The 9,058-nt window shown below is 37.5% G+C and overlaps 1 pseudogene; it reads right to left on the bottom strand.

Annotated features, from left to right (window-relative positions):
- Window positions 1–2,713: 2,713 nt before the first annotated feature.
- On the bottom strand, window positions 2,714–6,176 carry LOC149053462 (extracellular calcium-sensing receptor-like; annotated as a pseudogene).
- Window positions 6,177–9,058: the final 2,882 nt, after the last annotated feature.

The following is a 9,058-nucleotide window of genomic DNA, read 5'->3' as shown; positions in this document are numbered from 1 at the left end:
AGACAAATTAAAAACATCTCTCTTAATTTCTTATTTCTCTTGTTATTTTTTTCTCTCTCTCCCTCTCGATTTTTTTAACAAGTTACCATATATATTGAAAATAGCGAGAGAAAAACAAAACCATGCCTTTGTCTGCCTTTCTAACAAAAAAATAGCTTAACAGTTTGACGCAGTTGTTAAATGGACCTACTTCTTCAATTACAACGCAATTTTTTTATAGATTAATTTTTCTGAACTTGATAATAATTTGCATGTTAATTGACTGGTAACTTCTTATCAACAGTGTTAAAATAACTTCAATAAAATAATTAAACATTTCACTAAATTATAACACAGGAAGTTAATAAGAACATCACTCCGTCCGGATGTCACCATATGTTTTTCAAAACTATTTTTTCTTATTTTGCCATCGGACAAGCTAACTAGACCTTCCGCTGGTCAAACCATCCCAGAAACATAACAAAAACAATCCGTTGCACTATCTAGTGTTTTAAGACCTCGATTCCTATTCGAAGGTTTCAACGGTTTAGTTATAAATATATTTGCAATTAAGTGTCCGTTAGAAAATGACACACAAACACACACAGACAGTTAGGTTTTGCCTGTGCACCTCTTCAAAAAACTTCGTTTGGTAATGCGCGTAGCACCACGACATTACAACTTTGATTTTGTGCATCTGCTTTAGTTTTATAACCACTTTGGAATTGCTGTGATGTAGACTTCCACGGAGTATGAGCTCCGTCATAGCAATACAGAATTAACTTTTTCTTGACGTAGTCTTGTTAACTGAAATCCATATTCCATTTCGTCCATAAACAAAACAACGCAAACGAAACGAGACAAATATGGACTAAAAAAGCGAACCAACATTCAAAAACAAGACACGTAAAACCACCAGGCAGGGCTACAGGGTTACAGGAATCAACTGATCTTATGTTTAAAAGCAATATCGAACTAAACCACAAACGTGAAGCACACCTGGAAGCAGAAATTTTAAAAACACGACGTGTTCCCATGAGAATTTTCAGTTCATTTCCATCTTCGTTGTATCCTACGCTATTCAGGCTAGTAACGCAAAATGATCATAGAAATAATTTACATGATATAATACATATCAATAAATAAGAATTAGTAGTATTCTTTGATAACGAAGAGCAGCAATAGGAGCAAATGCTCTAGATTGCCAACTGCTGATATTTCTGAATGTGAAAAAAAGATCGAGAAAAATATATGTAATCCACCAAACACACAGAGAATCAGTGTTAGTGTCCATCAGACTTCTCGTCTTAACATATCCATTTCCCTTTTATTAAGATCACACGTGACGAGTTGGTATCTCCTAACTTATATAATGTGATTGTAATCTTCAAGCATTTCACGCACTCGACACCATTTCTTTTTGTAACGCAATCCCCCCAAAAAACGCCACCTACCCAGGATAAAATACAATATTAAGATAAAAGATATAAAGTAGCCCATTCAAGTTGGTTGGTCGCCTACACTGTAAGGTAATATGTGGGACAAAGACGACGCGTCTACGGCTTGGCCTGGCACATTTCATGTCATTGAGGATTTAAGATACAGTTAATAAAAAACTCAATTCATATCCTTGTGCCAACTGCTGCTGAAAGTATGCATTGTGTGAAAATCATCCTCTAGAGAATTTCGAAGGGCAACCAAAAGAGTTCATGTTTAGACATTTAGGCTCAATTTATTATGTAGTGTTCATTTGACTGTGGATTTAATTGGGTCATTAACAGCATAAGAGGTTTTATTTTTGAATAATATAGAATGGAAACCAGAATACTTCGCTCTGATGTAAACGAGAGATGTTCCATACTTACATGTTTTATCCTTAAGAAACCAGAAAACTGGTCCTATGGCAATTGTGTATCCTTGACCATGTAGTTATCTTCCCTCATGTAGTAAAATATATGCCGCATAGTCTTGTGGACAACTTTCCGAAAGTTATTCGCCAAATTAACTCTGCTGAGCAGAATGTTCTCTTAATTGGATCAGGTATCTTAAGGCTGGCGGCAAATTCATCACAATTTGTAAATGCCACGTCTCAAGAACACCGCTGTATAAATTCACGGTGAAAGAGCAAGGACGCTTCGAATAACGAAGAACCTTGTGGAGAGATCAAGTATATTTTTTAACGACACAACCAAACTACTTCAAACTCCCCCTCCACTAAGGCTTATACAGTTCAACTATCTACGCATCTTCCCAAAAGCCCATGTCTTTTAATTAGCCAGGCCAGAAACATATGCTGCGGAAACAAGTTTAGCTGCTAAGAAACTTGACAATGCTTTTCCTTGCATGACGCAAATTAAGCCTCCTGAAAATTTTTTTTACGGCTTTGCCACTATGAAATAAATGTTGACTAGTCTCCGTCGCTCCTGATCAATGTGTCTTAAGAACTGGCACCGTCAACAATGGCCGACGGCAAACTCAAAATAGAAGAGACTTAAGCAGGTCCTATAATAGGAGAGGGAGTTTATTGGACGAGGTGATAAAATTACTTCTTAGCTTGTGTGAAGGTAGAAAAGTTTGTCTGATGCAGTTTTTGAGGAGTTCCTGGTATGATGTCGTAAAGGAAGATTAAAAATACAAATGAAAATGTAGAGTCACCCTATTATTCAACGCACGCCTGGCTATTTGTCTTCCGGAAGTGCAATTCTTCCTTGCTTAACCATTATTACATGCCTACTCAAAGGTCAAGTTATAGATACTTTTGCAATATAGTGTCAATTAATAACATGAATCTTCCTCAATCATAGATTCAATTTTTTTTATTTACGAACATGTAGAAGTCTCTGACACACTCAAGATAACAAAATAATCTTATGAAAGCCTATTATACGACTCAGCTTCCTAATTGGAATTATCAAAAGCAGGCTTTACGCGAACACAACTTGAATGAACTAAACGGGAACTGATTGACTTCTTGTCTAATGCCATTAGCATCGCCGGTTTATCTCCTTCCCAATTCATGATCAGAAAGTCTTATTTTCGTTACTGCTCAAGTAGTGTTTATAGCAGCGAATATCGCTCTCATCCCCATACAGTTTAATGATCTAAGCATCTGCCTAAAGGCCTGGCTAACCTTGGAAACATCATTGCAGAGGCAAAATGTTTCCTAATTAGCTACGCAAGAAGCATACGTTGTGGATATAAGTTTTGCTGCTAAGAAATAAGACAAGGCTTTTGCCTCAGGTCATAAATGGTTTTTGCTTCCAAGCCACAAATTACAGTCTCGTAAAAAAATTTTACCCGGGTTAGCCAAAATGAAAGCAACGTAGACTAGTTTCCAGCGTTGTTAATCAATAATGTGTCGTATTTGAACGGCGAAGGCTCAACAATAGTTGATGGCGAAGTCAGTTGAAGAGAATTAAGCCATCCTGGATAATAAGAAGAAAAAATCCATGGCAATATTAAGTGTTTTTATGCCTTGAAGCCTATATTTGTAATACAGTGCTAATTAGATTTTCTTTAAGGATGGATTTACATTTCACTTGCTAAGAAGTCTATGGCACACTGGAACAAAATTACTGATCTTAAGAAAGGTTATAGTACGATTCAGCTTCCTAATTAGAACTATCAAAAGCACGGTTTACGCGTTCACAACCTGAACTAAACGAGAACTGAGTGACTTCTTGTCTTATGCCATTCGCATCGTTCATCTCCTGCCTAAAGAACAGAATATACATTTTGGGCAAAAATAGACAACAAAGGAAACCATAGGCGCTCAACAGAGTTGTTACACAGTCCACAACAGTTACATACCATCCATCCAAGGAAAATTCTACCGGGTGATAACAAAGCAATGAGAACAAAAAGATGTACATGGAAAAGGCGATTCGTTTGGCCTCGCTGAAATTTTCAGGAATGTTCCTAATCTTAAAGGCACAGAATGTGGACAAAAGCATTTGGAAGAAAATGTAAAAACATGTTACTAAGAATAGAGATTTTCCAAGTGAGCTGGAGTATGCCTTGCATTCGTTAAAGGTGTAACGTTTTGGATAGATATGTTGTATGTTAAAGGGTGGATCCAAAAGCAACCATGGCATCAACACCGACAACAGTGGAGCTAGAGATACTATAACAATCCCAACTTGAGCTTTGTTTGGAAGAGAAGTGAATTCCAAACTGGTCATAATTGGAACCTGAAAAGCACTGGAAATACGCTATACCTTAACCAATAAGACTGAGAGGCAGAAGTTATAGGTCAGATAACGTAACGGGTATATGATCATGCAATTTGGATTCGTGGATATAAAGATATTAATGAATACTAAAGACAATAAGGAAAGAATTGTGAGTAAAAGAACAAGGTTTAGTTCTCGATTGGAAGCCTTGACAATGGGACTATTCCAGAATTTATAGAGGGCTGCCAGACAAAGCAATGTAACAACTACACCGAGCGTAGCAAAGGTAAGAATTAAAATTCCACTTGCACCACCATAACTTATATTAGCGGAGGGTAAGGCGACACACTCTGTTTTAGCCTGGTTAGAAATTTTTCCGATGGGGCATTCACTGCAGCTTTCAGAACCAGCAGATGGGCTGATGGTTCCACCAAGACACGGAAGGCACTGCCAACAACAAGGAGAAGTAAAAGATTTCCTTGTTCCAGGAGGACACTGTTCCGAGCATTCAGATTTAGGAGGGCGACCGGATGTAGTCGTCCAATCCAAGGCTTCATGAAAAATCAAGCGAGTTTCATTCCTCTTTGAATTTTTCCATTCTCCTATCAGCACCATTTTTACGCTCTCGACATCTCCATTGGGTACTTTTTTAAAGCTGAAAATGTCGTAATACGCCGAACCCCTGTTACCAAATCGATCGAACTTGATTTTTCCAGTCAGTCCGTCAAAATTTACTCTGCCAAGAAGCTTCTGCACCTCAAAACTATTGGCTATCTGCAATTTCGCCCGATCTTTGGTCTCGTTATTGCTAAAGTTTCGATTGAAAATATTTACCGCATGTGCCACGGCATATACGGCGTCGATGATGTACGGAACAAAGGGGCTGTAGATTTCTTTAATCAAGTTGTTAGAGCATTGCTCAATTTGGCGATGAACACACTTCTTGCTCTTCAAAAGCTTCCATATTTCGCTTGTACTGTAGTTCCATTCAGAAAAACTTCTATTGTCTCTCTCCTTGACCAATATATCTTTTAAATATTCCTTGAAGCCAGAGTCGCTGAATTCATGGAATAGAAATCCCAAAGAGTTCTCGAGAATACCTTCTACTGTCAGTGTGGAAGTTAAAGGAGCTTCGCTCAAAATCCATACACGTCTAGTTAGATTTTGCCTCTTAACCTCTGCCAAAAACTTCGATTGGTAATTTCCGTATAGCCATAAGATCACAACTTTGACATTGTCCATCTGTTTAAGCTGTCTAACTATATTCGAAATACTCCGATTCAGACTTTCGTGGCGTACAAACTGTGTCAAAGCAATGCAGAACGAGCTTTTTCTTGACGTACTTTCGCTAACTACTGCCCATGCTCCATTTCGTCCATACGAATCATCTAGTGCAACGACAGCAACATAACTCCAATTGAAGTGTGTAACCAAGTCAACCATCGCCTTTGCAAGAAAAGTATCCGAAGGCACTGTTCGAAATAAATGGTCATAGGTAAGTGAGCTAAGTTCAGCACTAGTAGCTGATCCACTTATGCTCGAAACATTGAGCATCCGTAGAAATCCAGCAATGACTAGCGCTATGCTAGATTCCTTTGGACCTATTAAAGAAATGATGGCTTTCTTTCTTGTGGCATTTTGGCTTGAATTGACGCAAGAATTAACAGTTAAAAGTTTGTAAACAAGTCCCACAGCTTTTGAGAGGTTTCCACAGTAATCCCTTATGTCATATCCTAGGGAAATATTCGAAAGAAGACTTGTGTCGCTGTTTATTCGTTCGATTGCGAAGATCATAGCCTGCATGCCACCAAGTCCTGCCAAATATATCTCTCCACATTGTCTCCCTGGCTGGTCTGGTGGCTGGTGTACGTTGAAAAGTCCGCCCAACATGATATCGCCGTCTCTGTATGGAGCCTGAACAGCAACATAGAAGCAGAAGAAAAGAAACAACTGGTAGTGCAACGAACTCATAGCAATACACGTCTTTTCCTTTTTTACTTGTTAGTGAACCCAACGCATAGACATTAATTATTTGTACGTAGGTGTATTTTGAACATGAGGTAGTGATCAGTGACTTTTTATGTTAATTTCAATTCAGAAACCTGAAGTTTTACTCTACAAACAACAGCCAATTGTTATCACTTGTGAGCGTCTAGCTTGCTGGTTTATCTATATATAATAAATCAATGGTAACCACATGTAGGGGGTGGTTAAAAATGAAAACGATCTCGGAGATTGTAATGCTGGCTTTATGCAAAACAAATTAAAACCATCGCTCCTAACTTTTCATTTTGTCTTGTTTTTTTTCGCTTTCTCCCTCTCAATTTTTTTAAGAAGTTACCACATTGGAAAGAAGCATACCTTTGTTTGCTTTTCTAATTAAAAACTAGCCTAACAGTTTGACGCAGTTGTTAAATGGAGCTGTTGCGCGGCGAATAAAGAGACAAAAATAATAATATAACTATCTAGAACCTACTTTCTAAATTACGACGCAATTTTTTTACAGATTAATTTTTCTGAACTTGACACTAATTTGCATATTAATTCAAACGCACCTTCTTACCAACAGTGTTAAAATAACTTCCAATAAAATAAATAAATATTTCACTAAATTAGAAGACAGGAAGTTAATTAGAACATCACTCTGCCCGGATGTCACCATATGTTTTTCAAAACAACGTTTTCTTATTTTGCCATCGGAGAAGCTATCTAGACCTTCCGCTGGTCCAACCTTCTCAGAAACATAACAAAAAACAATCCGTAGCACTATCTAGTGTTTTGAGACCTCGATTCTTACTCAAAGGTTTCAACGGTTTAGCTTTAAATATATTTGCAATGTAGTATCCGTTAGAAAAATGAATTTTCCTCAATAATAATTTAACTTTCGTTTATTTACAAGTCTCACACACACACAAAGCAGATGTTTTTGTGAAGTCGACGTTTTGAATTTCCGTAGATTGCACTTCACTGGAAATAATTGTCAATTTCATGTCTTAAACGGCGATGGAAAATCAACCGTCTCTTTAAAAGAAGTTTAAGGCTTAACACAAGATTGGCAGATTGGAAGAAGCAGGCGAAACTGTTTTTGATACTTACATTGAAAATACTTGAGAAATACGTAAACTGGAACAAATGTACGCATAGGTCAGTGTTTTTATGTATAATTTAGTATGATCAACCGAGTAGATGACGTAAATTGGCCACCGTAATGAGTTTGGAGGCTGACGTTTCGAGCGTTAGCCCTTCGTTAGAGCGAATGGCCAAGGGCTAACGCTCGAAACGTCTGCTTCGAAACTCTTTACGGTGGCCAATTTACGTTAACAACTCGGTTGATCATACTAACTTACGCTCTTATTCTCTCTTATTGACGCAGCACCACAGTTTCCTTGGAAACTTACCCCTTTATAAATGTTTTTATGGTTTTAGTTAATATACTGTGTCGAAAAAACCGATCAGTCCATACTGATGGTTATTTTTAGTCCGGGAAGATGTAGGGACTTCAGAACCCTACAAGTTCAATTTTGTCTTCACAATTGTTGGTTTTTTTTTGTTGTTGTCGTTGTCAAAATGGAGACAGTCAATCCAAATAAATATTGTGTATAAAATCATGGATAAAAATCGCTCGCACCCACTTTTCATGGCATAAATCTCCATTTAACCTATAAACTATATGGGCGAGTGCACGTTTCTTCTAAAAAATGGACGAAAATCAGTGCATCGCTTGTTATCTGACTACTTACTACGTTGAAGGGAACCCATGTTAGCGAGTTATCAATTTCGAAGCTTTCTAAAGGGCTCTCTTATGTACGTAGAAAACCTCGTAAAGGATAACTCGCTAACGTGGGTTCTCTTCAAAGTAGTAAACGTCAGATAGCAAGCGATGCACGGGGGTGTTCTTTCTAGAAATAGTGGATATGCATTCATTCTTCCGCGTATTTGCTGTACATTCACGAAAACCCTTCCAAATTGATCTTCCTTGCACTCTCCCTCGCCTGTTACTTTTTGTGTCCAGATTACAAAGACAGTACCATATAGTCTCAGAGACGAATGAATATTTAACGTCTGCGTGGGGGAAGGGAGGTTTACTCATCCAACAGTTTTTCAAAGGCGAGCCTTAAAATCCCCACCAAATACATGTTGTACATCTTCTGTACCCTTAACTCCTGAGGGTGACCAAGACACAATTTCTCTCTACAACATTTAAACAGTAACAAGCAGGCAAGGCGTAAGGAAAAAGAGATTATCAATAAGGAATTATTAGTTGATCTAATACCAAATTCTCTAAACTAATTATACCATCACAAGAATTACATTGTAAGTCAGCCATTAAGGAGAATTACTACTGAGATCTTGGTGTGAAAAGGTTAAAGCTAACTTTCCTAACATACGTCTCTTTGTCAGTTTAGTTATGAGAAGCTTGTTCTGAATCATAAACAATGACTTACTGTAGTTGATATGTTCCTTACTTTTGGTATCACCAGTGTAAGGAAATTGAGATAATGATCTCACTTGCGAGAGAAAGACTAATTCCAAAGGTAATCATTTCCATCATGAAATGAGTCTTGTCCGTACCCTTTTACTCACCTCTTCAGTGATGTTTAATTCACAAAGCAGATGTGATTCCATTGTGAGACAATCAATACACATTAGATATTCTTGTATTTCACTACAGTGAATATTGCTTCTTTTTCTTTTTTTTTAGCTGGCAGACTGGAACTATTAATTTTTTTACGAAATGACTTTTTTGCTACGCAATAGCTGAAATTAAAAAGCCTGCATCAAACAGCAAGCTTATATTTTGATCAGAAAAGCAAACGAGACATGATTCTGATTAATTTCGCTGTTTCGAAAGAGAAAAGACCAATTAAGGGCGAACGAGGACAAACTCAACTACTCTATTGGGTGTG

Source organism: Pocillopora damicornis, chromosome 1 (assembly GCF_964200805.1).
Source record: "Pocillopora damicornis chromosome 1, jaPocDami1.2, whole genome shotgun sequence".
In the NCBI taxonomy this organism is placed as follows: Eukaryota; Metazoa; Cnidaria; class Anthozoa; order Scleractinia; family Pocilloporidae; genus Pocillopora; species Pocillopora damicornis.
The sequence above is the reverse complement of the archived record's forward strand: the minus strand, read 5'-3'. Positions and strand labels throughout refer to the sequence as shown.